This window comes from Somniosus microcephalus, unplaced genomic scaffold (assembly GCF_052327205.1).
Source record: "Somniosus microcephalus isolate GS21.2 unplaced genomic scaffold, FLI_Smic_1.0 unresolved_chr1, whole genome shotgun sequence".
In the NCBI taxonomy this organism is placed as follows: domain Eukaryota; kingdom Metazoa; phylum Chordata; class Chondrichthyes; order Squaliformes; family Somniosidae; genus Somniosus; species Somniosus microcephalus.
Genome location: NW_028225179.1, coordinates 2812083 through 2839836, shown reverse-complemented (window position 1 = coordinate 2839836; position 27754 = coordinate 2812083). Strand labels below are relative to the sequence as shown.

General features: G+C 46.3%; 1 long non-coding RNA gene and 1 pseudogene across 1 annotated transcript; one reads left to right on the top strand and one right to left on the bottom strand.

Moving 5' to 3' along the window:
• The first annotated feature begins 4604 nt into the window (after nt 1–4604).
• Nucleotides 4605–15042, top strand: LOC147093184 (uncharacterized). Its single transcript, XR_015074679.1, has 2 exons — nt 4605–4671; nt 12891–15042. It is a non-coding gene; the product is annotated as an uncharacterized LOC147093184 (long non-coding RNA).
• Nucleotides 15043–20124: 5082 nt separating this feature from the next.
• On the bottom strand, nt 20125–27451 carry LOC147093183 (putative G protein-coupled receptor 139; annotated as a pseudogene).
• Between the last annotated feature and the right edge of the window lie 303 nt (nt 27452–27754).

Below are 27754 nucleotides of genomic sequence, written 5' to 3'. Positions count from 1 at the left end.
TTTGATGTTGTCTGGGCCACAGGCTTTCTTTAGGTGGAGAGATTTTGTTTTTGTGGCCAGTTCTTTCCATGTGATTGGGGAGTCTAGAGGGTTTTGGTTGTCTTTAATTGTTGCTTCTAATGTGTGGAGTTTTTCTGTGACCTGATGTTGACTTGGGTTTGTTTCGTTTATTGGGATGTCTTTGTAGAGGTTTTCAAAATGTGTTCTCCAGATGTCGCCATCTTGGATTGGTAATGCTTGCAATTGTGTTGTACTCAGGTTATTCCACATTTCCCAGAATTGTTTTGGATTGGTGGAGTTTTCAATTTCTTCGAGTATTTTGTGGGTATAGTTTTGTGTTTTGTTCCTAATGGTGTGTTTATATCTTTTGAGGGTTTCATTGTATCTAGTACGTAGGTCCGGATTGTTTGGTTGGCGATGCTTTTGGTTTGATATTTTTCTCAGGTCTTTTCTGGCATTTTTGCATTCGTGGTCAAACCATTTCTTATTTTTATTTTGTCTTTTGTGACGCTTCCTCTTCTGTTTCACAAGGTCGGCTTTTACAGCTGCCTCATGGAAGATCATATTTATATCCTCTATGGCCATGTTTACACCATCTCTGGTGATCTCGTATGGGTTTTCTTTAAATTTTGATATTTTACTTGTGAGATCAGGTGACTTTAGTGCTGTGATGAATTTTTCTCCACTGTCTGGGGCCCATCTGTATGTCTGGATTATTTTATGGAGCTTACTGGGTTCCTTTTTCGTGTCTGTAGTTTGGGCAGAAAGTTTAAGGTACATATTTATTTGGTTATGGTCTGAGAGGGGGGATTGCTGCCTGACAGTGAATGAGTTGATATCACAGGGGTCCAGGTCAGTGATTGTATAGTCCACCACACTAGACCCAAGATTTGAGGAGTATGTGACTGTCTCTCTCTCTCCAGCTTTCTGTCTCTCTCTCCAGCTTTCTGTCTCTCTCTCCAGCTTTCTGTCTCTCTCTCCAGCTTTCTGTCTCTCTCTCCAGCTTTCTCTGTCTCTCTCTCCAGCTTTCTCTGTCTCTCTCTCCAGCTTTCTCTGCCTCTCTCTCCAGCTTTCTGTGTCTCTCTCCAGCTTTCTCTGTCTCTCTCTCCAGCTTTCTGTCTCTCTCTCTCCAGCTTTCTCTGTCTCTCTCCAGCTTTCTCAGTCTCTCTCTCCAGCTTTCTCTCTCTCTCTCCAGCTTTCTCTCTCTCTCTCCAGCTTTCTCTGTCTCTCTCTCCAGCTTTCTCTGTCTCTCTCTCCAGCTTTCTCTGTCTCTCTCTCCAGCTTTCTCTCTCTCTCTCCAGCTTTCTCTGTCTCTCTCCAGCTTTCTCTCTCTCTCTCTCCAGCTTTCTCTATCTCTCTCTCCAGCTTTCTCTGTCTCTCTCTCCAGCTTTCTCTGTCTCTCTCCAGCTTTCTCTATCTCTCTCTCCAGCTTTCTCTATCTCTCTCTCCAGCTTTCTCTGTCTCTCTCCAGCTTTCTCTGTCTCTCTCTCCAGCTGTCTCTGTCTCTCTCTCCAGCTTTCTCTGTCTCTCTCTCCAGCTTTCTCTGTCTCTCTCTCCAGCTGTCTCTGTCTCTCTCTCCAGCTTTCTCTGTCTCTCTCTCCAGCTTTCTCTGTCTCTCTCCAGCTTTCTCTCACTCTCTCTCCAGCTTTCTCTGTCTCTCTCTCCAGCTTTCTCTGTCTCTCTCTCCAGCTTTCTCTGTCTCTCTCTCCAGCTTTCTCTGTCTCTCTCTCCAGCTTTCTCTGTCTCTCTCTCCAGCTTTCTCTGTCTCTCTCGCCAGCTTTCTCTGTCTCTCTCTCCAGCTTTCTCTGTCTCTCTCGCCAGCTTTCTCTGTCTCTCTCGCCAGCTTTCTCTGTCTCTCTCGCCAGCTTTCTCTGTCTCTCTCGCCAGCTTTCTCTGTCTCTCTCTCCAGCTTTCTCTGTCTCTCTCTCCAGCTTTCTGTCTCTCTCTCCAGCTTTCTCTGTCTCTCTCTCCAGCTTTCTGTCTCTCTCTCCAGCTTTCTCTGTCTCTCTCTCGCCAGCTTTCTCTGTCTCTCTCGCCAGCTTTCTCTCTCTCTGTCTCTCCAGCTTTCTCTGTCTCTCTCTCTTCAGCTTTCTCTCTCTCTCTCGCCAGCTTTCTCTGTCTCTCTCGCCAGCTTTCTCTCTCTCTGTCTCTCCAGCTTTCTCTGTCTCTCTCTCTCCAGCTTTCTCTCTCTCTCTCGCCAGCTTTCTCTGTCTCTGTCTCGTGAGCGTTCTCTCTCTCTCTCTCTCTCTCTCTCTCCAGCTTTCTCTGTCTCTCTCCAGCTTTGTCTGTCTCTCTCTCTCCAGCTTTATCTCTCTCTCTCCAGCTTTCTCTGTCTCTCTCTCCAGCTTTCTGTCCAATTCCAATTCCAATTCAAATGCTTTATTGGCATGAAAGTTTACAGAGAACCATATTGCCAAAGCTTACATAGCAAAAAGGTACAGTTTTCACATTTGTTGGGTACATACAATATTACTTTTAAACAATATTAATTTTAAACAGTCTTTGTACTTCATTTGGTACGTTCAATATTAATTTTAAACAGTCTTAATTTTAGACAGTCCTCAGGTTGTGACATGTTGTTACATATTTGGCCCCAAGGTATGGTCTGTCTCCTTCTCCTAGGACTAATCTCAGTTTTGACAGATCATCCAATTCCTTGAAATCTGGGGTTGTTTGGCTTAGCTTGTTGAATAATATGTTTCTTGATGTGTTGAATTTTTCGCATTTTAGGAGGAAATGCATTTCTGTTTCAACCTCGCCAGCCAGACATTGATCGCATATTCTATTCTCTCTAGGCTGCCAAGATTTCTTGTATCTGCCTTTTTCAATTTCCAGTTGGTGGTCGCTTAGTCTGTACCTGGTGAGGGTCTGTCTCTGTTTTGTGTCTCTGATGGTCGTGAGGTAGTCTGCCAGTTTATATTCTCTTTTTAGGGCCCGGTAACATTCTAATCTGCTTTGGCTTTCGGTTATTTTGTTCCAATGTTCCAGGTAGGTTTCTTTGCATTTTTTAATGATTTGGTTCACTCGGATTGGTGTTTGGACGGCTGTGTTGGTCTGGGGCTGGTCAGGGTCCGGCTGAGTACTTAGTTTCAGTAGCAGCTGACTCAGGGGACTCTTTTCTGGGTTTAGCTCTTGGGTCTGAAAGGCTTTGAAATGAAGGGTGTCTGGGGAGCTAGATTTGAGGTGATTTAGGAAGTTTAGTGCTCGTTTTTGGATGTTTATTATCAGTGGGTATCTGCCTAGTTCGGCTCTGCATGCATTTGTTGGCGTTTTTCTTTGGGTGCGAAGGATGCTTCGGCAGAATTCTGCATGTAGGGCTTCTATTGTGTGTTTTTCCCATTTAGTGTAGCTTTGGTGATTTAGCGGGCCCTATACTTCACTACCGTACAGTGCAATGGGCAGGATTATGCTGTCAAATATTTTGAGCCAGATTTTGATTGGGATTTGGATGTTGTAGAATTTTCTTTTTATTGCATATAGGGCTCTTCGGGCTTTTTCTTTTAGTGCATTCACTGCTATGCTGAAGCTCCCTGATGCTGTAATAGTTAGACCAAGGTAGGTGTAGCTCATAGTGTGTCCTATAGTGGTATCACTGAGGGTAAACTGGTATTTGTTTTCCTGACATCTGGGTCTTTTTTGAAAAATCATGATGTTGGTTTTCTTTAGATTTACTGTTAGAGCCCAATTTTGGCAGTATTTGTCGAGTAGGTCTAGTTGTTGCTGTAATCCCTGTTCTCTCTCCAGCTTTCTGTCTCTCTCCAGCTTTCTGTCTCTCTCCAGCTTTCTCTCTCTCTCCAGCTTTCTGTCTCTCTCCAGCTTTCTCTGTCTCTCTCTCTCCAGCTTTCTCTCTCTCTCCAGCTTTCTCTCTCTCTCTCTCTCCAGCTTTCTCTGTCTCTCCAGCTTTCTCCCTCGCTCTCTCTCCAGCTTTCTCTCTCTCTCTCACCAGCTTTCTCTGTCTCTCTCTCGCCAGCTTTCTCTCTTTCTCTCTCTCCAGCTTTCTCTGTATCTCTCCAGCTTTCTCTGTCTCTCTCTCTCCAGCTTTATCTCTCTCTCGCCAGCTTTCTCTGTCTCTCTCTCTCCAGCTTTCTCTGTCTCTCTCTCTCCAGCTTTCTCTGCCTCTCTCTCCAGCTTTCTGTCCAATTCCAATTCCAATTCAAATGCTTTATTGGCATGAAAGTTTACAGAGAACCATATTGCCAAAGCTTACATAGCAAAAAGGTACAGTTTTCCAACATTCTGTAGGTGTCAATGGATTTGACATTTGTTGGGTACATACAATATTACTTTTAAACAATATTAATTTTAAACAGTCTTTGTACTTCATTTGGTACGTTCAATAATAATTTTAAGCAGTCTTAATTTTAAACAGTCCTCAGGTTGTGACATGTTGTTACATATTTGGCCCCAAGGTATGGTCTGTCTCCTTCTCCTAGGACTAATCTCAATTTTGACAGGTCATCCAATTCCTTGAAATCTGGGGTTGTTTGGCTTAGCTTGTTGAATAATATGTTTCTTGATGTGTTGAATTTTTCGCATTTTAGGAGGAAATGCATCTCTGTTTCAACCTCGCCGGCCAGACATTGATCGCATATTCTATTCTCTCTAGGCTTCCAGGATTTCTTGTATCTGCCTTTTTCAATTTCCAGTTGGTGGTCGCTTAGTCTGTACCTGGTGAGGGTCTGTCTCTGTTTTGTGTCTCTGATGGTCGTGAGGTAGTCTGCCAGTTTATATTCTCTTTTTAGGGCCCGGTAACATTCTAATCTGCTTTGGCTTTCGGTTATTTTGTTCCAATGTTCCAGGTAGGTTTCTTTGCATTTTTTAATGATTTGGTTCACTCGGATTGGTGTTTGGACGGCTGTGTTGGTCTGGGGCTGGTCAGGGTCTGGCTGAGTACTTAGTTTCAGTAGCAGCTGACTCAGGGGACTCTTTTCTGGGTTTAGCTCTTGGGTCTGAAAGGCTTTGAAATGAAGGGTGTCTGAGGAGCTAGATTTGAGGTGATTTAGGAAGTTTAGTGCTCGTTTTTGGATGTTTATTATCAGTGGGTATCTGCCTAGTTCGGCTCTGCATGCATTTGTTGGCGTTTTTCTTTGGGTGCGAAGGATGCTTCGGCAGAATTCTGCATGTAGGGCTTCTATTGTGTGTTTTTCCCATTTAGTGTAGCTTTGGTGATTTAGCGGGCCCCATACTTCACTACCGTACAGTGCAATGGGCAGGATTATGCTGTCAAATATTTTGAGCCAGATTTTGATTGGGATTTGGATGTTGTAGAATTTTCTTTTTATTGCATATAGGGCTCTTCGGGCTTTTTCTTTTAGTGCATTCACTGCTATGCTGAAGCTCCCTGATGCTGTAATAGTTAGACCAAGGTAGGTGTAGCTCATAGTGTGTCCTATAGTGGTATCACTGAGGGTAAACTGGTATTTGTTTTCCTGACATCTGGGCCTTTTTTGAAAAATCATGATGTTGGTTTTCTTTAGATTTACTGTTAGAGCCCAATTTTGGCAGTATTTGTCGAGTAGGTCTAGTTGTTGCTGTAATCCCTGTTCTGTGGGAGACAGCAGAACCAGGTCGTCCGCATAGAACAGGGATTTCACTTCTCCATCCAGGAGACGGAGACCTGGTGACTCGCTTTGCTCCAGCATGTCTGCTAATTCATTTATGTATATGTTAAACAGGGTCGGGCTCAAATTGCAGCCCTGCCGGATGCCTCTTCTCTGGGTGAAGAAATCGGTGCGTTTGTCTCCAATTTTGACCCCGCATTTGTTTTTCAGATACATTGATTTAATAAGGTCATAGACTTTGCCCCCTATTCCACACTGAAGAAGTTTATAATAGAGCCCTTCGTGCCATATAGAGTCAAAGGCTTTCTTGAAGTCGATGAAACAGGCGAATATTTTCCCATTTTTTTGTTTGGTGTATATGTTTTCCAATGAGGGTGTGAAGGGTATAGATATGGTCGGCGGTGCGGTGTTTTGGAAGAAAGCCTATTTGGTTTTTTCTGAGGATATTATGTTTGTTAAGAAAATCAAGTAGTCTACTATTTAGAATACTGCAGAATAACTTCCCTAGACAACTGTTGACACAGATGCCGCGGTAGTTATTTGGGTCTGATTTGTTTCCACTTTTATATATGGGGGAGATTAGTCCTTGGCACCAGATATCGGGAAAACAGCCTGAACGTAATATGATGTTGAATAATTTGAGTACCGCACCCTGCATCTCCATATTGCTGAACTTGAGCATTTCATTTTTGATGTTGTCTGGGCCACAGGCTTTCTTTAGGTGGAGAGATTTTGTTTTTGTGGCCAGTTCTTTCCATGTGATTGGGGAGTCTAGAGGGTTTTGGTTGTCTTTAATTGTTGCTTCTAATGTGTGGAGTTTTTCTGTGACCTGATGTTGACTTGGGTTTGTTTCGTTTATTGGGATGTCTTTGTAGAGGTTTTCAAAATGTGTTCTCCAGATGTCGCCATCTTGGATTGGTAATGCTTGCAATTGTGTTGTACTCAGGTTATTCCACATTTCCCAGAATTGTTTTGGATTGGTGGAGTTTTCAATTTCTTCGAGTATTTTGTGGGTATAGTTTTGTGTTTTGTTCCTAATGGTGTGTTTATATCTTTTGAGGGTTTCATTGTATCTAGTACGTAGGTCCGGATTGTTTGGTTGGCGATGCTTTTGGTTTGATATTTTTCTCAGGTCTTTTCTGGCATTTTTGCATTCGTGGTCAAACCATTTCTTATTTTTATTTTGTCTTTTGTGACGCTTCCTCTTCTGTTTCACAAGGTCGGCTTTTACAGCTGCCTCATGGAAGATCATATTTATATCCTCTATGGCCATGTTTACACCATCTCTGGTGATCTCGTATGGGTTTTCTTTAAATTTTGATATTTTACTTGTGAGATCAGGTGACTTTAGTGCTGTGATGAATTTTTCTCCACTGTCTGGGGCCCATCTGTATGTCTGGTTTATTTTATGGAGCTTACTGGGTTCCTTTTTTGTGTCTGTAGTTTGGGCAGAAAGTTTAAGGTACATATTTATTTGGTTATGGTCTGAGAGGGGGGATTGCTGCCTGACAGTGAATGAGTTGATATCGCAGGGGTCCAGGTCAGTGATTGTATAGTCCACCACACTAGACCCAAGATTTGAGGAGTATGTGAGTCTCCCTAGGGAGTCCCCTCTGAACCTACCGTTAACTATGTACAGGCCTAAGGCTCGGCAGAGTTGCACTACCTCCCTACCGCTTTTATTTATTTCACGATCAAGGTTGTTCCGATTTGCGATGGCTGGTGTGACATCTAAAGGGGTCTGGCCAAACACATGGTTGTTTCCCTGTGGGTCTATGAAGTCAGGTTCACAACCGGTCCTTGCATTTAGGTCCCCACATATTATCACCTTTCCTTGGGCCTGGAAATGGCTGATTTCCATGTGGAGAGTATCAAATAACTCCTCTTCGAAATATGGCGATTCTATTGGAGGTATGTAGATCGCACATAAATAAACATCTTTTTTTGCTATTCCTATATTTTTATCTAGTTTTAGCCATACGTGTGATTTTCCCTGTTTTACCGGTGAGATGTGTTTGTCCAGTTCTCCCTTATACCACACCAATATTCCCCCGGAGGTTCTGCCCTTGCGTGTTTTAGTGTTCTTTACTGAGGGCACAATGATTTCATGGTACATTGGGGGACAGTGGGTCGGCACGTCCTTTTGGCACCATGTTTCTGTTAACACAGTTATATCAATGTCTTTTATAGCTTTTAGGAATTCAGGGTCTGTACTCTTCATCCCAAAAGTTGAGGAGCGGAGGCCCTGGATATTCCAGCAGCTTATGTGGAAAGAACGCATTTATATAGTTCAATAAAACGAAATAAAATGGACCTATTTTGTGGGATGAGTGTGGAAACACTATTTTCTATAATGCTAAATGATGATTTAGTATAAATTTCATGAGGCATGCACATATATCTATCTAATAATAGTAATAATACTGATAAGATAACAATAATGATAATGATAAATAACAATATTAATAATTTCTCCGGCTTTCTATCAGGCTGTTCAGCATCGTCATGATCTTTCTCAGTTCTTGGTCTACAGTCTGTGGTCTAGAGGGGGGTCTTGGGTCAGGTATAAAAGCACGGTTCTGTTGTTGGTTTTGTAATGGGGGGTGGGGGACATTGGTGGTCCTGTTTGGGCTCCCAATGGTAGAGGGGGTGGGAGGGCTGCGTCTTTTGGCAGTGTTTGAGGTTTCTTGCGAAGACCCACATCCGCTGTTTGAGTAGATGTATTTCGTCATAGAGGTCCCTTGTGTTGATGTTTGGATGATGGGCCAGGGAGACGTTGGGGAGGACAGAACATCTCGTGTCGATCTCCCTGTTGGTGTTGTGGATTATATAGGCTGGGGTGTCCTTTCTGGGCAGTAGTGTGGAGATCACGATCCGCGCCTCGGGGAATTCCCTGCTGGCCTTTTCCGCCATCCTGCTCACCGCCCTAGCAGTGCCTTCCTGTAGGGTGCGTAGGTCGTTCGTGCCTGTGTGGATCACAATCCATTTGGGGCTTCCAAGGGATTCTTTGTTCAGGATCTTCATTGCTTGGTCTGTGTTGCTGCACCATTTTTTCAGGACTTGATGGTCTGGGAACAGCCTCTGGGGGTCCAGGAACTTTCCGTTGGAGTCGGTCAGCAGGACCGCCTGAGGGGCTGGTTTTTCAGACTGGGTAACAGTAGTCTGGGTAGGACTCGCCTGGTGGCTGGTTGTTGGCTGGGTTTCTGGGATATGTTGTGTGGCAGGAGCGGGGTTTGGGGCTTTCGGTGTGTCCTCGTTTGGGGGGGTATCTGTCGGTTTTTGTGTTCCTGTGTGCGAGGACTGGGTAGCAGTAGTCTGGGCATGATTCGACTGAGGGCTGGTTGGAGCGGGGTTTGTGGCTTTCGGTGTGTCGTCGTGTGGGGTGGCATCCGGCGGGTTCTGTGTCCTTGTGTGTGTTGTTTTTGTGTCCTCAGGTTTTTGGACCTTAAGAGGTTTGTGTTGCCTGCTGAGCCTTTCTACGGTCTCCTTCGTTTTGTTTAGTTGAGTACGGAGTTCTTTGATCTCATTTCTTTGCTCCTCTATGGTCTTTGTCATCTTGTGGATGGTGGATTCGTGTTCCGTTTTTAGCTGTTTGAATTCCTCCTTCAGATTCTTGGCCAGTGTTTCTCTGTATTCGTTGAAATCAAGTTCTAGTTTGGCCAGATTCTCTTTCATCATTTTGTTTTCGTTGAGAGGTGTGGGGGCGGTGGAGATGGACAGGGAGGTGTTTTCCTCTGCTGGTCTCTCTTCTTCTTCCTCCACTTGGTTCTCATCATCCTCTGTTCGACTCTCTTTTGCTTCCTGTCCATTGGTCTTCTTTGTGTCTGCCTTAGTTTTCAACTGGGGGAATTCCTTTTCGAAGGAGTCCAGATTTTCCACATTCCCCTGTATCATGATCTTTCTATTTTTGTTGTAGTAGCTTATGGTTAGCAGGGGGTCATCTTTATCTAGGTTTCTATCTTTACATATTTTCAGTCTGCCTCCACTGCCAATACCTTCACTGGAGACGTATGCGTAGTGTTTTTGTAAAGTCTCCTTCCAGGAGGTGACGTATTCGGTGTAGAATATGAGGTTGTTCTTCAGCTTAGTCCCTTTGTGTGTGGTATAGTCAACGTAGAGGATCTCTGGGTTATTTTTTAGTGTTGTGTACTTGTATTTTTCCTTTGCTTTATTTTTTGTGCATTGCTCAGGATATATCATTTCCCTGCTCATTGTAGTCGTTTGTTTTTTGTCTCTTTTGTGTCGTGTTCCACCTTAGCCCAATTTTAGGTCCAAAATTGGGAGTTTTTCAGGGGTTCATCTTTGATATAGCTGTTCTTAAAGGTTTATCTTTCTCTTTCTCTCACAGGATCTTGGTTCGGGTAGTTTATCGTTTCTCTCGGGTTTCTATTCCTTTTCCTCGCGGGTTTGTTGTTCTTTCTTCAGGTTTTTTCGACTAAATTTAAATAAACTTAAATTTTTTCCGAACTAACTTTAACTAAAATGAAACTTAGGTAGAATTAGGTAAAACTTATTTCTCCGTTTTTTTTTTTTTTCTCTTCCGACTCTCACTCGCTCTCCGGGCCTCGGACTCGCTCTCTCTCTCCGTGTTCCAAACTCGTCCACTCTCCGTGCCCCGGACTCATTCGCTTTCCGCGCTCTGGGCGGATCTCCTCGTGTCGTCGTGTCGGTCTCAGGCCCCCGGGTTTTTTGACTGACCAGGCTGTTTTCTGCCCTGGTCTCCCGGTCTCCGTTCCCGCGGTCTCTGGGCCTCGCGGTCTCGGGTTCACCCTCCCCAGGCCTCTTACTTGTTTTCCCGGTTCGGGCCGCTCCTCCTGTTCTCCGACCTCGCGGTCTCGGGTTCGCCCTTCCCAGGCCTCTTACTTGTTTTCCCGGTTCGGGCCGCTCCTCCCGGTCTCCGATCCCGCGGTCTCTGGGCCTCGCGTTCTCGGGTTCACCCTCCCCAGGCCTCTTATTTATTGTCCTGGTTCGGGCTGCTCCTCCCGGTCTCCGGTCTCGCGGTTCAGGCCTCTGTTTCTCTCTCTCTCCAGCTTTTTCTCTCCAGCTGGTGTTTCCTCTCCTCTCTCTCTCTCACGCTCTCTCGCTCCCTCCCGCTCCGATGTCCTCTCTCTCTGTTGCCGGGATCTCTCTCTCTGTTCCCGGGTTCTCTCTCTCTCTGTTCCCACGACCTCGCTCTCTCTCTCTCTGTCCCCGGGCCTTACTGTGTCTCTGGGCTGGTCTCTTGGTCTCTCTCTCTGTCTCTCTCTCTCCAGCTTTCTCTGTCTCTCTCTCTCCAGCTTTCTCTGTCTCTCTCTCTCCAGCTTTCTCTGTCTCTCTCTCTCCAGCTTTCTCTGTCTCTCTCTCTCCAGCTTTCTCTGTCTCTCTCTCTCCAGCTTTCTCTGTCTCTCTGTCCAGCTTTCTCTCTCTCGCCAGCTTTCTCTCTCTCGCCTGCTTTCTCTCTCTCTCTCTCGCCATCTTTGTCTCTCTCTCTCTCGCCATCTTTCTCTGTCTCTCTCTCGCCAGCTTTCTCTCTCTCTCTCTCTTGCCAGCTTTCTCTGTCTCTCCAGGTTTCTCTCTCTCTCTCACCAGCTTCCTCTCTCTCTCTCCAGCTTTCTCTGTCTCTCTCCAGCTTTCTCTCTCTCTCTCTCGCCAGCTTTCTCTGTCTGTCTCTCTCTCCAGCTTTCTCTGTCTCTCTCTCTCCAGTTTTCTCTGTCTCTCTCGCCAGCTTTATCTGTCTCTTTCTCCAGCTTTCTCTGTCTCTCTCTCTCCAGCTTTCTCTGTCTCTCTCTCTCCAGCTTTCTCTGTCTCTCTCTCTCTCCAGCTTTCTCTGTCTCTCTCTCTCCAGCTTTCTCTGTCTCTCTGTCCAGCTTTCTCTCTCTCGCCTGCTTTCTCTCTCTCTCTCTCTCGCCATCTTTGTCTCTCTCTCTCTCGCCAGCTTTCTCTCTCTCGCCTGCTTTCTCTCTCTCTCTCTCGCCATCTTTGTCTCTCTCTCTCTCGCCATCTTTCTCTGTCTCTCTCTCGCCAGCTTTCTCTCTCTCTCTCTCTCTTGCCAGCTTTCTCTGTCTCTCCAGGTTTCTCTCTCTCTCTCACCAGCTTCCTCTCTCTCTCTCCAGCTTCCTCTCTCTCTCTCCAGCTTTCTCTGTCTCTCTCCAGCTTTCTCTCTCTCTCTCTCGCCAGCTTTCTCTGTCTGTCTCTCTCTCCAGCTTTCTCTGTCTCTCTCTCCAGTTTTCTCTGTCTCTCTCCAGCTTTCTCTGTCTCTCTCTCCAGCTTTCTCTGTCTCTCTCTCGCCATCTTTCTCTGTCTCTCTCTCTCTCTCTCCAGCTTTCTCTGTCTCTCTCTCTCTCTCACCAGCTTTCTCTCTCTCTCTCTCTCGCCATCTTTCTCTTGTGTGGCTCGATGTGAAATTTTGTTTTATAACACTCCTGTGCAGCTCCCTGGGAGGTTTAACTACATTAAAGGCACTATACAAATCTCATTGTTGTTGTTATTTCTCTCGAGCTTTCTCTCGCTTGCTCTCTCTCTCTTTTTGCATTGCAACCGAATTTTTCCCCCTTAACTTAAAAAATGCAATTGGATTTGTCGTTATTTTAAATGTTGAGACAGAAACATTTCAGAATACATTTTAATCAAGATTAAAGCTGAGATAGAGGGAAAGAATCAGAGAGAGAGAGCAGATGAGTGAATGAAAAAGAGCGACAGAGATGGGGAGCTAGATAGGAACAGAGAGAGGGGGAAAGAGAACAAGCGATGGGGAGAGAGAGGGGGGGACGCAGATGGAGGTGACTGTTAAATGCCAGAAGTGGGAGATGCTATTTTAGATCTGGTAATGTGTAATGAGACAGGATTAATTAATGATCTCATAGTAAAGGATCCCCGAAGAAAGAGTGATTGGTAGAATTTCAAATTTATTTTGAGGGTGAGAAACTTGGGTCTGAAACTAGTGTCCTAAACTGAAATAAAGGCAATTACAAGGGTCCGAGGACAGAGTTGGCTGAAGCGGACTGGGAAAATAGATGAAAGGGTAAGACGCTAGCTCAGCAGTGGCAGACATTTGAGGAGATATTTCATCAATCTCAGCAAAGGTGTATTCCAGTGAGAAAGAAAGGCTCTACGAGGAGGACGCACCATCCGTGGCTAACTAAGGGAGTTAAAGATGGGATCACATTGAAAGAAAAGGCAGACAATGTTGCCAAGATTAGTGTTAGGCCAGAGGATTGGGACATTTTTAGAAACCAGTAAATGATGACAAATCAGCAAAATAAACTCCATTTCCTTGGTCAGAGCTGTGCATGTAGTTTTTTAATTCATTGCGTGCTTTCTTTTAATCAATTTTCATTTCTCTCTCTCCAGAAGCTGCAACGTGACGATGCAGAGAGAGAGTCTTTTGGGAGGTGGAATCCTGGAGAAGTGCTTCCTTCAGAGGGAGGAGAGTGACCGAGGCCCCCTCAGCACAGGCTGCCTGCCTGGCCGCCAATGTGTCTGTTTATCACCCTGCGATTCATTGCCATCGCTTGCTCCCCCCAATGTAACTTGTACATCTTTCTGCACCACCCTCTCTCTCTCTACCTCTGTAGAAAAGGCACTGAAGATGGCAGACTAGATACTTTCCTTTATTAGCTATGAGGAAAGACTGGATAGGCTGGGTTGGTTTTCTTTGGAACAGAGACTGAGGGAGATTAAATGGAGGTGTATAAAATGATGAGGGGCCTAGATAGAGTGGATGGGAAGGACTGCTTTCCCCCAGCAGAGAGGTCAATAACCAGGAGCCATATATGCACTAGAAGTGCCGTAACCGATAAGGCGACGGACCCAGAGCAGGAGAGTGGGATTAGGCTGGATAGCTTTATAAATCGTCCGGCGCAGACATGAGGGGCCGAATGGCCTCCTTCTTTGCTCTAAACTTGTCCCATTCCCTCTCTCTCTCTCTCCCTATTTCCCCATCTCTCTGTCTGTCCCTTACAGCCTGGGACCAGTGACAGAGACACACGCAGGCCAGGCTGTACAGTCAGAGACACCTGTCCCCGTAGACACATCGGGGGGCTTGAATTTCCACTGGAGTTAGTTCTCCCGATCGCCCACTGTAAGCTGTATATTCCACTTTCCACCTCCCTCCCTCTCGAGTCACATCTCTGTATCGGCACATCTTTCGTTATATCTGTATCTCTACGTCAATCTCTCTCTCTCCATTGTTCTTTATCTCTTCCTGCAACGTTAATCTTTGCATCCCTTCATCTCCCTCTCGAATCTTCTTTCTATCTACGTCTTTCTTGATATCTCTGCCTCTCCAACTCTTTCTCTGCAGCACTCTCTGTCTTTCTCGATCTCCAACTCTCTATTTCTGCCTCTCTCCCTAACTCTCTCTCTCTCTCTCTCTGCCAGCCACTCTCTCCCTCTCTCTTTGTCCATCTGCCTCTCTTTATAATTTGAATCTCAGTTTCTCTGCCTTCTGATCTCTGCTCCTCTCACTGGTTCTGGCTCCCTCTCTCTCTCTTAGTCCCAATCTTGCTCCCTCTCACTCCGTTCTGCCTCTTTGTCCTTCTCACTTTCCGTATCTCTGCTTTCTGCTCCTCAGTCCCTCTCACTGGGCCAGATGTTGACCCGGTGCCACAGTGTGAACCCAGTGACAATAAACCAGAATCCTGCGTCACATCTCTCCCGAGGTTGATTTCCATCAATGTTACAATAGGGCGAGATGTGAAACGGGAGGCTGATTCACCATCACCCGGTTTGTTGTATAACGCCAAGTCAAACAGTTTCTTTCCCTCTACGTCTCTGCCTCTCTCCTGTGGGTAAATGGAGTCGAGGTGCAGATCAGCCACAATCTAACATTGGTGGGACAGGCTTGAAGGGCTGAATGGCCTCCTATGTCACCCAAATCTCTGTGTGTCATTTCTCTGTTCAGGGACACCCAGCTCAGGTTTTGTTTCCCACTACACTGATGGGGGTTGGCGGGGGGTAAACACCTTCCTGAAGTGAGGAACATACCTGGAGCTGGGACGGTACTGTGCGGGAAGGTTGGGAATGTCCGTCATCTCTTGCTCCACGTCTGCACCCCCCTCTGATCTCTAATGCCCCCCCTCTCACACTCTCACCCTCCTGTATTCCCAGGCTTCTCAATCTCTCTCCAAATATGTTCCAGACACTCATTTTACAGCCACCGACTGAGTGAGCGGCCACAGCCATTTTTTGCTTGGTGCGGGGGGGGAGGCAGCCATTTTGTGCTTGGTGCAGGGGGAAGCCATTTTGTGCTCGGTGCGGGGGGGCAGCCATTTTGTGCTTGGTGCGGGGGGAGGCAGCCATTTTGTGCTCGGTGCGAGGGGTCAGCCATTTTGTGCTCGGTGCTGGGGGAGGCAGCCATTTTGTGCTTGGTGCGGGGGGAGGCATCCATTTTGTGCTCGGTGCGGGTGGGCAGCCATTTTGTGCTCGGTGCGGGGGGAGTGTTTTACATTGTCTGTTTGTTTGGACGTGAATTAAAGCAAATTAAAGAGAGTTGTGATTTGGAGCCACACCAGGTAAGTGAGTGATTCACACACGGGGCAAAATAAAGTTTCACCAGCGGTGGGAAGGGAGATTGACAGGGCGGGCAGGATTATACATGGATGGAGATATGGGGCTCTTATACAGGGGGGGCTGTGGAGTTTCACCAGCGGTGGGGAGGGAGATTGACAGGGCGGGCAGGATTATACATGGATGGAGATATATGGGGGTCTTATACAGTGGGGGGCTGTGGAGTTTCACCAGCGGTGGGGAGGGAGATTGACAGGGTGGGGCGATTATACATGGATGGAGATATATGGGGGTCTTATACAGGGGGGGCTGTGGAGTTTCACCAGCGGTGGGGAGGGAGATTGACAGGGCGGGCGGGGGGATTATACATGGATGGAGATATATGGGGGTCTTATACAGGGGGGGCTGTGGAGTTTCACCAGCGGTGGGGAGGGAGATTGACAGGGTGGGCAGGATTATACAGGGATGGAGATATGGGGGTCTTATACAGGGGGGGCTGTGGAGTTTCACCAGCGGTGGGGAGGGAGATTGACAGGGCGGGATGATTATACATGGATGGAGATATATGGGGGTCTTATATAGGGGGGGCTGTGGAGTTTCACCAAGGGGGAGGAGGGAAGGAGTTTCACAGAGGGAGAGAGGTACAGGGGGCGGAGTGTACAGGGAGATGGGGTGAATTATACAGGGGGAGTTATTTTACAGGAGTGGCACACGGGTGGACAGTACAGCAGGGGGGGCGCAGGAGATAAGCGAGGGGAATTCTACAAGTGGGGGGAATTCAGAGGGGGATTAAACGGGGGGGAAATTATAGGTGGAGAGTTTCACGGTGGGGTAACTTCACGAGGGTGTAGTACGCAGGGGTATTATGGGGGATTTTAATGGGTTGTATTATAGGGGGGATGTCACGGAGCTATAGTCACAGGGGTATTAGACGGGGGAGAAGAGAGTATCACGGGTATTAGACAAGGGAGAGAAGAGAGTATCACGGGTACTGGGGGAGAAGAGAGTATCACGGGTATTGGGGGGGAAGAGAGTGTCACGGGGGTATTAGACGAGCTGGGGGGAAGAGTATCACAGGGGTATTAGACAAGGGAGAGAAGAGAGTATCACAGGGGTATTGGGGGGGAAGAGAGTATCACGGGTATTGGGGGTAAGAGAGTATCACGGGGGTATGGGGGGAAGTGAGTATCACAGGGGTATTAGACGGGGGGAAGAAGAGTGAATCACAGGGGTATTAGACGAGCTGGGGGGAAGAGACTATCACACGGGTATTAGACAAGGGAGAGAAGAGAGTATCACAGGGGTATTAGGGGGGAAGAGAGTATCACGGGGGTATTAGATGGGGGGAAGAAGAGAGTATCACGGGGGTATTACACGGGGGGAGAAGAGAGTATCACGGGGGTATTAGATGGGGAAGAAGAGAGTATCACGGGGGTATTAGATGGGGGGAAGAAGAGAGCATCACGGGGGTATTAGACGGGGGGGAGAAGAGAGTATCACGGGCATTAGGCAAGGGAGAGAAGAGAGTATCACGGGTATTGGGGGGAAAGAGTATCACAGGGGTATTAGACAAGCTGGGGAAGAGAGTATCACGGGTATTAGACGGGGGAGAAGAGAGTATCACGGGTATTGGGGGGAAAGAGTATCACGGGTATTAGACGGGGGATGAAGAAGAGAGTATCACAGGGGTATTAGACAAGCTGGGGAAGAGAGTATCACGGGTATTAGACGGGGGAGAAGAGAGTATCTATCACGGGTATTAGATGAGCTGGGGAGGAGAAGAGTATCACGGGGGTATTAGACAGGGGGAAGTGAGTAGCTCAGAGGGGAGAAGAGCGTATCACGGGTATTAAACGGGGGAGAAGAGCGTATCACAGGGGTATTAGACGGGGGAATTGAGTAGCGTGGGGGAAATTCAGTGGGAGGGAATTCGGCGGGAGGGAAATTCGGCGAGGGGGATAATTCGGCGGGGGGGGGGAATTCGGCGGGGGGGACTCACTACTGGAAACACCACTGTTCATAGACACCGGGACGGGGGACTCTACTTGAAACACCACTGTTCATAGACACCAGGACAGGGGACTCACTACTGGAAACACCACTGTCCATAGACACCGGGACAGGGGACTCACTACTGGAAACACCACTGTCCATAGACACCGGGACAGAGGGCTCATTACTGGAAACACCACTGTTCATAGACACCGGGACAGGGGACTCACTACTGGAAACACCACTGTCCATAGACACCGGGACAGGGGACTCACTACTGGAAACACCACTGTTCATAGACACCGGGACAGAGGGCTCATTACTGGAAACACCACTGTCCATAGACACCGGGACAGGGGGCTCACTACTGGAAACACCACTGTCCATAGACACCGGGACAGGGGACTCATTACTGGAAACACCACTGTTCATAGACACCGGGACGGGGGACTCTACTTGAAACACCACTGTTCATAGACACCAGGACAGGGGACTCACTACTGGAAACACCACTGTCCATAGACACCGGGACAGGGGACTCACTACTGGAAACACCACTGTTCATAGACACCGGGACGGGGGACTCACTACTGGAAACACCACTGTCCATAGACACCGGGACAGGGGGCTCATTACTGGAAACACCACTGTTCATAGACACCGGGACGGGGGACTCTACTTGAAACACCACTGTTCATAGACACCAGGACAGGGGACTCACTACTGGAAACACCACTGTCCATAGACACCGGGACAGGGGACTCACTACTGGAAACACCACTGTTCATAGACACCGGGACAGAGGGCTCATTACTGGAAACACCACTGTCCATAGACACCGGGACAGGGGGCTCATTACTGGAAACACCACTGTCCATAGACACCGGGACAGGGGGCTCATTACTGGAAACACCACTGTTCATAGACACCGGGACAGGGGACTCAATACTGGAAACACAACTGTTCATAGACACCGGGACAGGGGACTCACTACTGGAAACACCACTGTCCATAGACACCAGGACAGGGGACTCACTACTGGAAACACCACTGTCCATAGACACCGGGACAGGGGACTCACTACTGGAAACACCACTGTCCATAGACACCGGGACAGGGGGCTCATTACTGGAAACACCACTGTCCATAGACACCGGGACGGGGGACTCACTACTGGAAACACCACTGTTCATAGACACCGGGACAGGGGTCTCACTACTGGAAACACCACTGTTCATAGACACCGGGACATGGAATTCACTACAGGAAACACCACTGTTCATAGACACCGGGACAGGGGACTCACTACTGGAAACACCACTGTTCATAGACACCGGGACATGGAATTCACTACAGGAAACACCACTGTTCATAGACACCGGGACAGGGGACTCACTACTGGAAACACCACTGTTCATAGACACCGGGACATGGAATTCACTACTGGAAACACCACTGTTCATAGACACCGGGACAGGTGATTCACTACTGGAAACACCAATGTTCATAGACACCGGGACAGGGGACTCACTACTGGAAACACCACTGTTCACAGACACCGGGACAGGGGACTCACTACTGGAAACACCACTGTCCATAGCCACAGGGACAGGGGACTCACTACTGGAAACACCACTGTTCATAGACACCGGGACAGGGGACTCACTACTGGAAACACCACTGTTCATAGACACCGGGACAGGGGACTCACTACTGGAAACACCACTGTTCATAGACACCGGGACAGTGGACTCACGACTGGAAACACCACTGTTCATAGACACAGGGACAGGGGACTCACTACTGGAAACACCACTGTTCATAGACACCGGGACAGGGGACTCACTACTGGAAACACCACTGTTCATAGACACAGGGACAGGGGACTCACTACTGGAAACACCGCTGTCCATAGACACCGGGACAGGGGACTCACTGCTGGAAACACGACTGTTCATAGACACAGGGACATGGGTCTCACTATTGGAAGCATCCTTGTTCATAGACACAAGTGCAGGGGAACTCGATGCTGGAAGCAACAACAATAACAACAACTTTTATTTACATAGCTCCTTTAAAGTAGTAAATCGTCACAAGGCACTGCGCAGGTGCATAAAAAGACAAAAAACAACACAGAGATGCATAAGGAGAAATTCGGGCAGGTGAACAAACGCTTGGCCATAGAGGTAGGTTTTAAGGAGTGTCTTAATGGAGGAAAGAGAGGTAGAGAGGCGGAGAGGGTTAGGGAGGGAATTCCAGAGCTTAGGGCCGAGGCAACAGAAGGCACGGCCACCAATGGTTGAATGATTATAATCAGGGATGCTAAAGAGGGCAGAATTAGAGGAGCGCAGATAACTCGGGGGGGTTGTGGGGCTGGAGGAGTTTACAGAGATAGGAAGAGGCGATGCCATGGTGGGATTTGAATATTATGATGGGAATTTTGAAATCGAGGCTTTAAGCCGGAGCCAAAGTAGCTCAACGAGCACAGGGGTGATTGGTGAACGGGACTTGGTGCGAGTAAGGACACAGGCAGCTGAATTTTGGATAACCTCAAGTTTACATAGTGTGGAATGTGGGAGGCCAGCTAGGTGTGCGATGGAATAGTGAAGTCCAGAGGTAACAAAGGCATGGGTGAGAGTTTCAGCAGTGGATGAGCTGAGGCAAGTGTGGAGACGGGCGATGTTACTGAGGTGGAAATAGGCGGTCTTCATTATGCTGCGGATACTCGGAAGCTCATTCCAGGGTCAAATATGACTCCAAGGTTGTGAACAGCGTGGGTCAGCCTCAGACAGATGTTAGGGAGAGGGATGGAGTCAGTGGCTGGGAACGGAGTTCACCACTGTTCATCGGCACAAGTCCAGGAGTCTCACTATAGGAAACAACATCGCTTTAGTTCCAATAAATCCCACAGTCCCACCGGTGATGGAGCAGCTGTTCACGAGCTAGAGAAAGTAAAAGTCCAAAGACAGCACATGCTGATTGTTTTAATGATCTGTTTATTGTTCTCCAGGCAATCCACACACATAAGCCGCCACAGTTATTGTTCATGTCCTTATATTATTTAAATATTAATTACAGACGGGCTTATTCTCCTTTCACACTCAACTGGTGTAACCCACGTGTTCTGACGCTCATCCAGCAATCAACATCCCATTCTCACATCAGCCTAAACCACAATGCTGGGTCTTGTATTTCTTTGTGTCCAGAGTTTGATTTAATCCAATTAAACCCCTACCACTTTTATAACCTTACCATCCACATGATGCTAGCTCTTCTACCTTGCTCACTGACTCTTACATGGAAACACGCGGGCCTTGTCAGATAGAGGCCAGCGTTATATCTGGAGAAGCCTGGGGCAGAGATGGAGCCTGTTGGGGTTCCGCTAAAAGATGCAAGAACACAGGATGGGATATGAGATGCAATGCAGGTCTAATGCTGGGAATTCCTCCGAACTTTTCGTTGCTAAACTAATTTAAATATTATTCTCAGTGGATATTTCATCCCAATCTTCAGCTCCTCTCTGAATTTAGTCTGTGTTACTGCATAAATACACGTGTTTGTGCAGCAGCTCAATAGCAGGAGCATAAAGCTGGTAATATCTGCGATAAGCATCGGGTCATTGAAACCTGTTGAATAATAATGGTTTGTAATTCGGATTAATAAGAAAACTATCACGTACGTCGTCCAGAGCAGTATGAAGTTTCCGGATATGGCGAAGAGTAAGATAATGGATTTCCTTCGGTTCTCCATCTCCGGATCATTGTGATTCGCATCACTCTTGCTGCTCCTCAGCCTCCTGCGGACTCTACTGGCCGCTAAAATGTGTCCTACGGTCAGAGCATTGAGCAGCAGCATCAGGAATAATGGGAGCAGTGGGGTGAAACAGCGGTGGATCCAGCTAAATGCTACCCACGCAGTTACAGTGTAATACTCTAGTTTTGTTGTACAGCCCCAGGGCACGTTGTCGATTGTAAAGTAGGGTCCAAATGCAAAGTACCAGGGAATGTTTTTCAAACAGAACAGCAGACACACGGTTCCTATAACCATGGCTGCAGTTTTCTCGGTGCAATATTTAGTCCTCAGGCTCTGGCAACAAATGGTAACAAAACGATCAAAAGTAAAAGCGACTGTTAACCAGACAGAAATATCTGTGACTGCATGAGCCAGGGCGAAGTTGAAAGAACACACAGGTGTGAGGAACAGGAAGGTAGTTGGGAAATAATAATCATTAATCCGAACCAGTATCACATCAGTGATAATGACCAGTAGATCCGCCGCCGCCATGGCCACCAGATAGCGGGTGATACACCTGGAGAGACCGCACTTTCCCCGGGATAGGATCACAATCGTCATCACGTTCGCTGTAAATGGGAAACAGACAGAAACAGGGAATCAGCCTTCAGATTACAGCAAGGGAGCCAGTTTCACAGTATTTGGTGTGAAATGTACTTTACTGCAGGATCTGGGAATGGGAACTGAACTCATTACCGCTGCTAGGATTGGGCAGTTGATAACAATTTTAACATAAAATTGCAATGTTCAGTATAAGAGAGTCTGGTGTAAATAAGTGAAAATAAACGCCTCCAGCAAAGATTAAAACATGAACGAAATGGTTTCTCTGGGAATTTCCTCAGAGCTGCTCCTCTTCCACCATCACAGCTTCATCAGAAGTGCAAGGAATCCCGACGAGTCCCGAGTAAATTACCGGCCCTTTAATTGTACGAGCAAATGGACAGCCACTTAATGAGTTATAATTAATAGCAACAAGTAGCAGTTCAGTGACAGAAGAACGAATGAAAACAAAACGAAATTAAAGTGATTGAAAATAAGTACTGAATGGCCAGTTATAAATTGGGAGATAAATGATGGGTGAGGAGCAGTGAGAATGAAGCCGGCCCGAAATGTGGTAAATGCTAAACGGGGAGCACCGATGGTGAGATCATCGCCGGGGTTTGGATCCGTGGCCAGGAGAGGGGAGCAGATACCAGGCGGAGGTCAGAGCATCCTCGTATTTGTCAGGTTGGATTCTCAGACTGGGGGGAATGACTAAAAACTGTTGAAAAGACAAATGTCAAACACCATGTTACAAAGCGACTTGTTGTGGGTCAAGTCGACCAGTTTCTGTTTACAAACCACCAGATGGACATTTCAACAAAAGCAAAATACTGCGGATGCTGGAAATCTGAAATTAAAACAGAAAATGCTGGAAATACTCAGCAGGTCAGGCAGCATCTGCAGAGAGAGAAACACATTTAACGTCTCAGGTCGATGACCCTTCGTTAGAACAGGAAAAAGTCAGATGGACAGTTCACCTGATCAACCGACTTCCCCTCGCTGGAAACCCCAGGTCCTGACATCGGTGCCTTGAACAGTTCAACATCATGTGGGCAAACTCCAACAATCACCGCAAGGGGGAGTAGGTCAGATGTGAGCAGCAACAAACAAGCTGACCTTGTTCTGTGATCCCAGGAACAATTGAACCTTCCAAAGTACACGTAGTAAGACGGAGCACACTCCCGACCTCGCTTTTGTCACCTCTGATAATGGATGAAACTTCAGAGGGAGGTGATGGTGGCGATCCGAGGCTTACAGCAAAGACCAGTGCAAGTGACAATAGCGGCTGCTGTCCAACCCATGACAACGAAGTACCTGCCGAGATTCAGCTTCAGAAAGCTTTAGTGGGAAGGTTGTACGTCTGAATTGGACGAATCCATCTGTAAAATTAATCCGACACACGAGCAATATTGAGAATCTGTCACCCTGGTCTGTAAGATTTTCCAAAATTACATCCTAGCAGATATGGGAAATATATACAACTGAGCATTCGGAATAAACAATCAACAATATCAGAGTTTCACTCAGGATAATGTGTCGTATGGCAGGTTGTCAGCTTGACATGGAAAGAAGCGTCATGGGTTAATTGGTACAGAATAAGAGAGAGAAAGAGTGTGTGGGAGAGAGAGAGAATGAGAGACGGATAGAACGAGATAGGGAGAGACTAAAAGAGAGAGTCAGTGAAGGGGAGAGAGAGGGAGAAAGAAAAATTGAGATTGAGAGACAGAGACAGAGAGAGAGAAAAACGAGAACTATATATATCAGAGACAACTCTGTGCAGAAGGAAAAGCCTTTGCAAGATAAAGTAGGTGAAGTAGAAATAATTCACTGTCTTCCTGCAGAACCGACTTTAGCCAAGAGACACTTAGGTGGAAATGATATGACATGATTTTAGGCGTGTATAATTTTTAAATAGTTAAGCAGCTGGTGGGATCTCCATGGATACAGAAATATATTGTAAAGATACTCCCCCCTGAATCAGAGATAAGAGATGTGAGGTGCTGTCCAGTGACCCTGAGCAGGTTGAGGTGGACCTTCTGCTTGAACTGCTGCAGTCCATGTGGTGAAGTTGCTCCCACAGGGCTGTTCGGGCGGCACTTCTAAGGTTTGGACACAGTTACTATGCACCAAATGTGACGGGATAATTTTTTCCCAATGTTACCTATATTTTGTAATGAGTCAAACCATTTCAGTAATTTATTTATCTAAAATATGCAGCATTATACAAAATTGCTAAAATTATTCGCCACATTTATCATGCACTAAACCATTAATTGATTCAACAATTGGATCAGTGTTTCAATGGTTTATTAATTATAGTCCCGCCTTACTTAGAGTCACACTTTAAACAGTGGTGACACTTAAATAACAAACGATCTAGTTACACAACGATTGCCGTCAATTACACTTGTTTCTATTTCCAAGTGCAATGACGGAATATGAAGAAAAGAATATCCACCACTCTGAGAATCCAACCACCAATGTCGTCAGTTAAAAATAAAAATATCTTTACTGCTGTGCCGTAATGTTTCTATTTCCCCAGCTCTCCGTTCCTTCAGTCTCCGGGCTCACTCTCCGTGCAATGTCCCGAATATAACCATTAAAGCACAGAACATTATAATATCAATAAGCATATCGCAAAAGGAAGAGGGAGGACAGTTAGGGCGTGATATTCCCAGAATTTCTGAAACTGACCCGTAATCTGTAGAATAATCACCTCCGGACAAACACAGCAACTGAGCAGACCCGCAAGGAGAGCAGTAATACAAAGAGACACGGACTTATACAATCAATAACCGGTTACAATGGCTCACCGGGAACTCCACGGGCGACAAGTATAACTTCAGAAATCACTTATACCAGTTACACTGGAAATGGACACGCGATTAATGGAACTCCCATTGCAGAAATGCTGATGACTTGGGAGCTTGATGCACAGCTACACAGGGACACAGGAGGAGGTTATTCAGCCCCACAAGCCTTTTCCAACATCACATTAGACCCTGGCTGATCTGCACCTTAACTCCATTTACCTGTCTTGGTTCCATATCCCATGATACTCATACCATAAAAAGTTATATCCATCACAGTCTTCAAAATTTCAATTGACCGAGCATTGACGGGCTTTTGGGAAAACGAGTTCCAGAAAACACTGCCCTTTGTGTGAGAAAGTGTTTCCTGATTTACCTCCTAAATGGCATAACTCTCATTTTAAGATCATGTCCCCTCGTTCTCCAATCTCCACCAAGGAAACAGTTTCTCTGCATATACACTATCGAATCTCTTTATCATTTTAAATAACTCGTATATAACACCCCTCAACATTCTAAACACAAGGAATACAAACTAAGTTTATGCAATCTGTCCTCACAATTTAACCCTTTAAGCCCCGGTGTAATTCAGGTGAACCTGCGCTGAACTCCCTCCAAGACGAATACATGTTTCCGGCGATGCGGTGCCCAAGACTGAACTCGTGCTCCAGGTGGGGTCTGACCAAGGTTCGATTTAACTGAAGCATCACTTGCTCACTTTCGAATTTAAACACCCTTGTGAAAAAAAACAAAATCCCATCAACATTTATCCCTGCTTTTTGTCTCCTTCCTCGCAAGCAACTACCAACCCGTCTCACAAGGTTACCTCCAATACTGTGCAATCTCACCTTTGTTAATAATTTCTGTGTGAAACTTTATCTGAAGCAGGGAAATAACTGACACTGTATTACAACTTGAGAATATGGGGACCAACATTCCATTGCATCGTGTGCTGACGGTTTTTACAGTTAAAATTACCCCCGCTGACAGGACATTGAATGAAGATAATAATTGGAGCTTTTGCTGGATATTATATGTGCATTATGATCTCAATGAACATATCACTCAAAGAAGATGGCAGACAGGGAGGATGTGATATTCAATTAAATTCTGACATTGATTTGGAAAAAGCAAAACAAATTCTTCAGAAGGAACAGAAAAAATATCGGGCATGTACAAAGACCAGTGACACACATAAACCCTGATTCACAAAGTCAGTAAGTTCAGAATCAGTTAGCGGGAACACCAAATACCGCTTGTAGAACGGGAACATGGCAAACAGATATACAATACATTCCACTTTATTTATCTCTGAGAAATGATGGGGACTCTTGGTGCAGGACACCGAGCCACAATGGACCCTGTGAGCTGTAATATTCAGAGAAAGACTTATTAATACAGGAGCGAAGCTTCCAATGGGAGCATTAGGCTGCATTGTCCCTGAGATTTGTGAGAGTCAGTGGGACAGTGAGACAACTCACTTCACTATGTCCTTACTGAGTAACATCTTTAAACAGACCTGGCAGAGTTTTAAAAGCAATAGTAGAAATATTGGAGTTTGATGCCGATCACATTTGTTCAAAAAGCAACCTGGAACTTTTAGTAGCAGCGGGTGTTGGGAACTCATTCCACTGAATGTGAGATTTCAGTTTCCCAGCTGAAGGGGAGAATTTGATTCCTTGGAATGTAGGAGTTAAAATACACCGCTTTCATACCCAGGGCTCAGTCACACTAAACTATGAATCTGAGCTAGATGAATGTAACACAGACACAGATTACAGGGCGATATGATCAAAGTGTTTAAAATGTTGCAAGGATGGGAGAAGGTAGATAGAAGCAGATTGATTCCAGCAAATGATGGGGTCAAGAACGAGGTGTCATAGATACAAGATTGAACAGAAGACATTCGGTACATTGGAAAAGGGAGTGGGAGAATCATCTTTACAAAGAGAGTTGGGAGGCGGTGGAGTTCAGTTCCAGGGTTAGTGGTTGAGGCAGAAGCTATGCTCAGTTTCAGAGTAGAGTGGATAGGTTGATGGAGGAAGAGGTGATGAAGGGATATCGGGACAGGCTGGTTAACTGTCTTTACAAATATCTTCTAACTGTAAGGATCAGAAGGGAACTAATTATAACTTGGTAGCGAGCAGCGGTTTGACCGGGCGGACAGGCTGGCTGAGAGTTCAGCCAGTGTTATATCAACATGCAAGTGTATGATCTGAACAATAAAAGTGTCCGGTTTGTATAAAGGGACCAGAACCCGGCTTCTGATCGGTGCTCTGGGTAAAATGCGGGTGATGGAAGCTGAAACGGATTTTTCAAATGGGGACAAACCCAGGAGAGTTTCACAGAGTGCCGCTGCTTTGTTTCAATTACTCTCTCACTGCATTGGATTCCCGGTCTGAGCTGCTGGAAGGGATGTGACAGGCAGCACTGTGCCCGCCCGGTGGGTGAAGAGGAGTATGAGAACAGGCTGGTGACCGGTCAGGAGAGAAGACCAGGGCGAGATCCTATGTCCCTGCATGGAGCACAAACCCACCCTCGGCATGGAGTGTGTTCAGCAGGAACAATATCCAGCACTTTGCTGGAAACAGACTGAGAAGAGCGGGAAGATTCTGATTAATGAGACTGAACAAATCCCAGTCCTGACTGTACGGATTCCCAGGTATATATCCAGGAGCGGCCGTCAGTCGACCGATCCCCAGCGGGAGTCAGAGGGGGAAAAACTGGAGCATTTTATAACACAGTGAATGTTCAGCAAAATATAGTCCTTGTCAGGTATTACCGAGTGTTACTGGAAAGAAGGGGAGGAGAGAAAATTTGGCCGGGCATGGAAACAATGGAATGAAAATATTCCATGGAATCACACATTGCACGAGTTCTCAGTTAAAATGGAATCATTGGAAAGACATTAAATGCAGAAAATAATCTGCAGTTTTTATGGGGTTTAAAGAAACTAAAAAATGCAAAAAATTATCAGTCAATGAACGAGGTACAGCGGGAAATACAGTCACTGAATTTCTGCCTTTCAATTGACTTGTGAAAAACAGTGAGAAAAGGACACTTACCGAGATAGGAGCAGAAACAGAGTCAACCCTGATTCACAACTTCAGTAATGGAAGATAATCTCTTACCGGGGATTCCAACGGCTGCTATAATCGGATAGTAAATCATTACTGCCTGTATAACTGGCGGTAAGATGGTAAATGGATATGCAATGTACGGAACTCTCATTCTGTCGGAGAAGTGATGGTGACTCTTTGCACTGGACACAGGGCTCAACTGAGTCTGTGAGATGAGTGATTGAGAGAAAACCATTTATAATTGAGGGACACTTCCCGTGGGATCAGGAAGCATCAGGAGTATTGACATTACTTCCAGTCATTTGGGCAGCGTGTCAACTCCCTACACTGTCATGTTTGTGCTGCACTAATTAGATACAAATTGATATTGCAAGTGTTTTGAAATGAAACCGCCCAAAGATTGGAATAATACTTTGCTCACATTTCTCTCTGTCAATGTACTGAAAGCCGGGCTCTGACAGCATCGCTGCAACACCTTCAACAGAAGCAG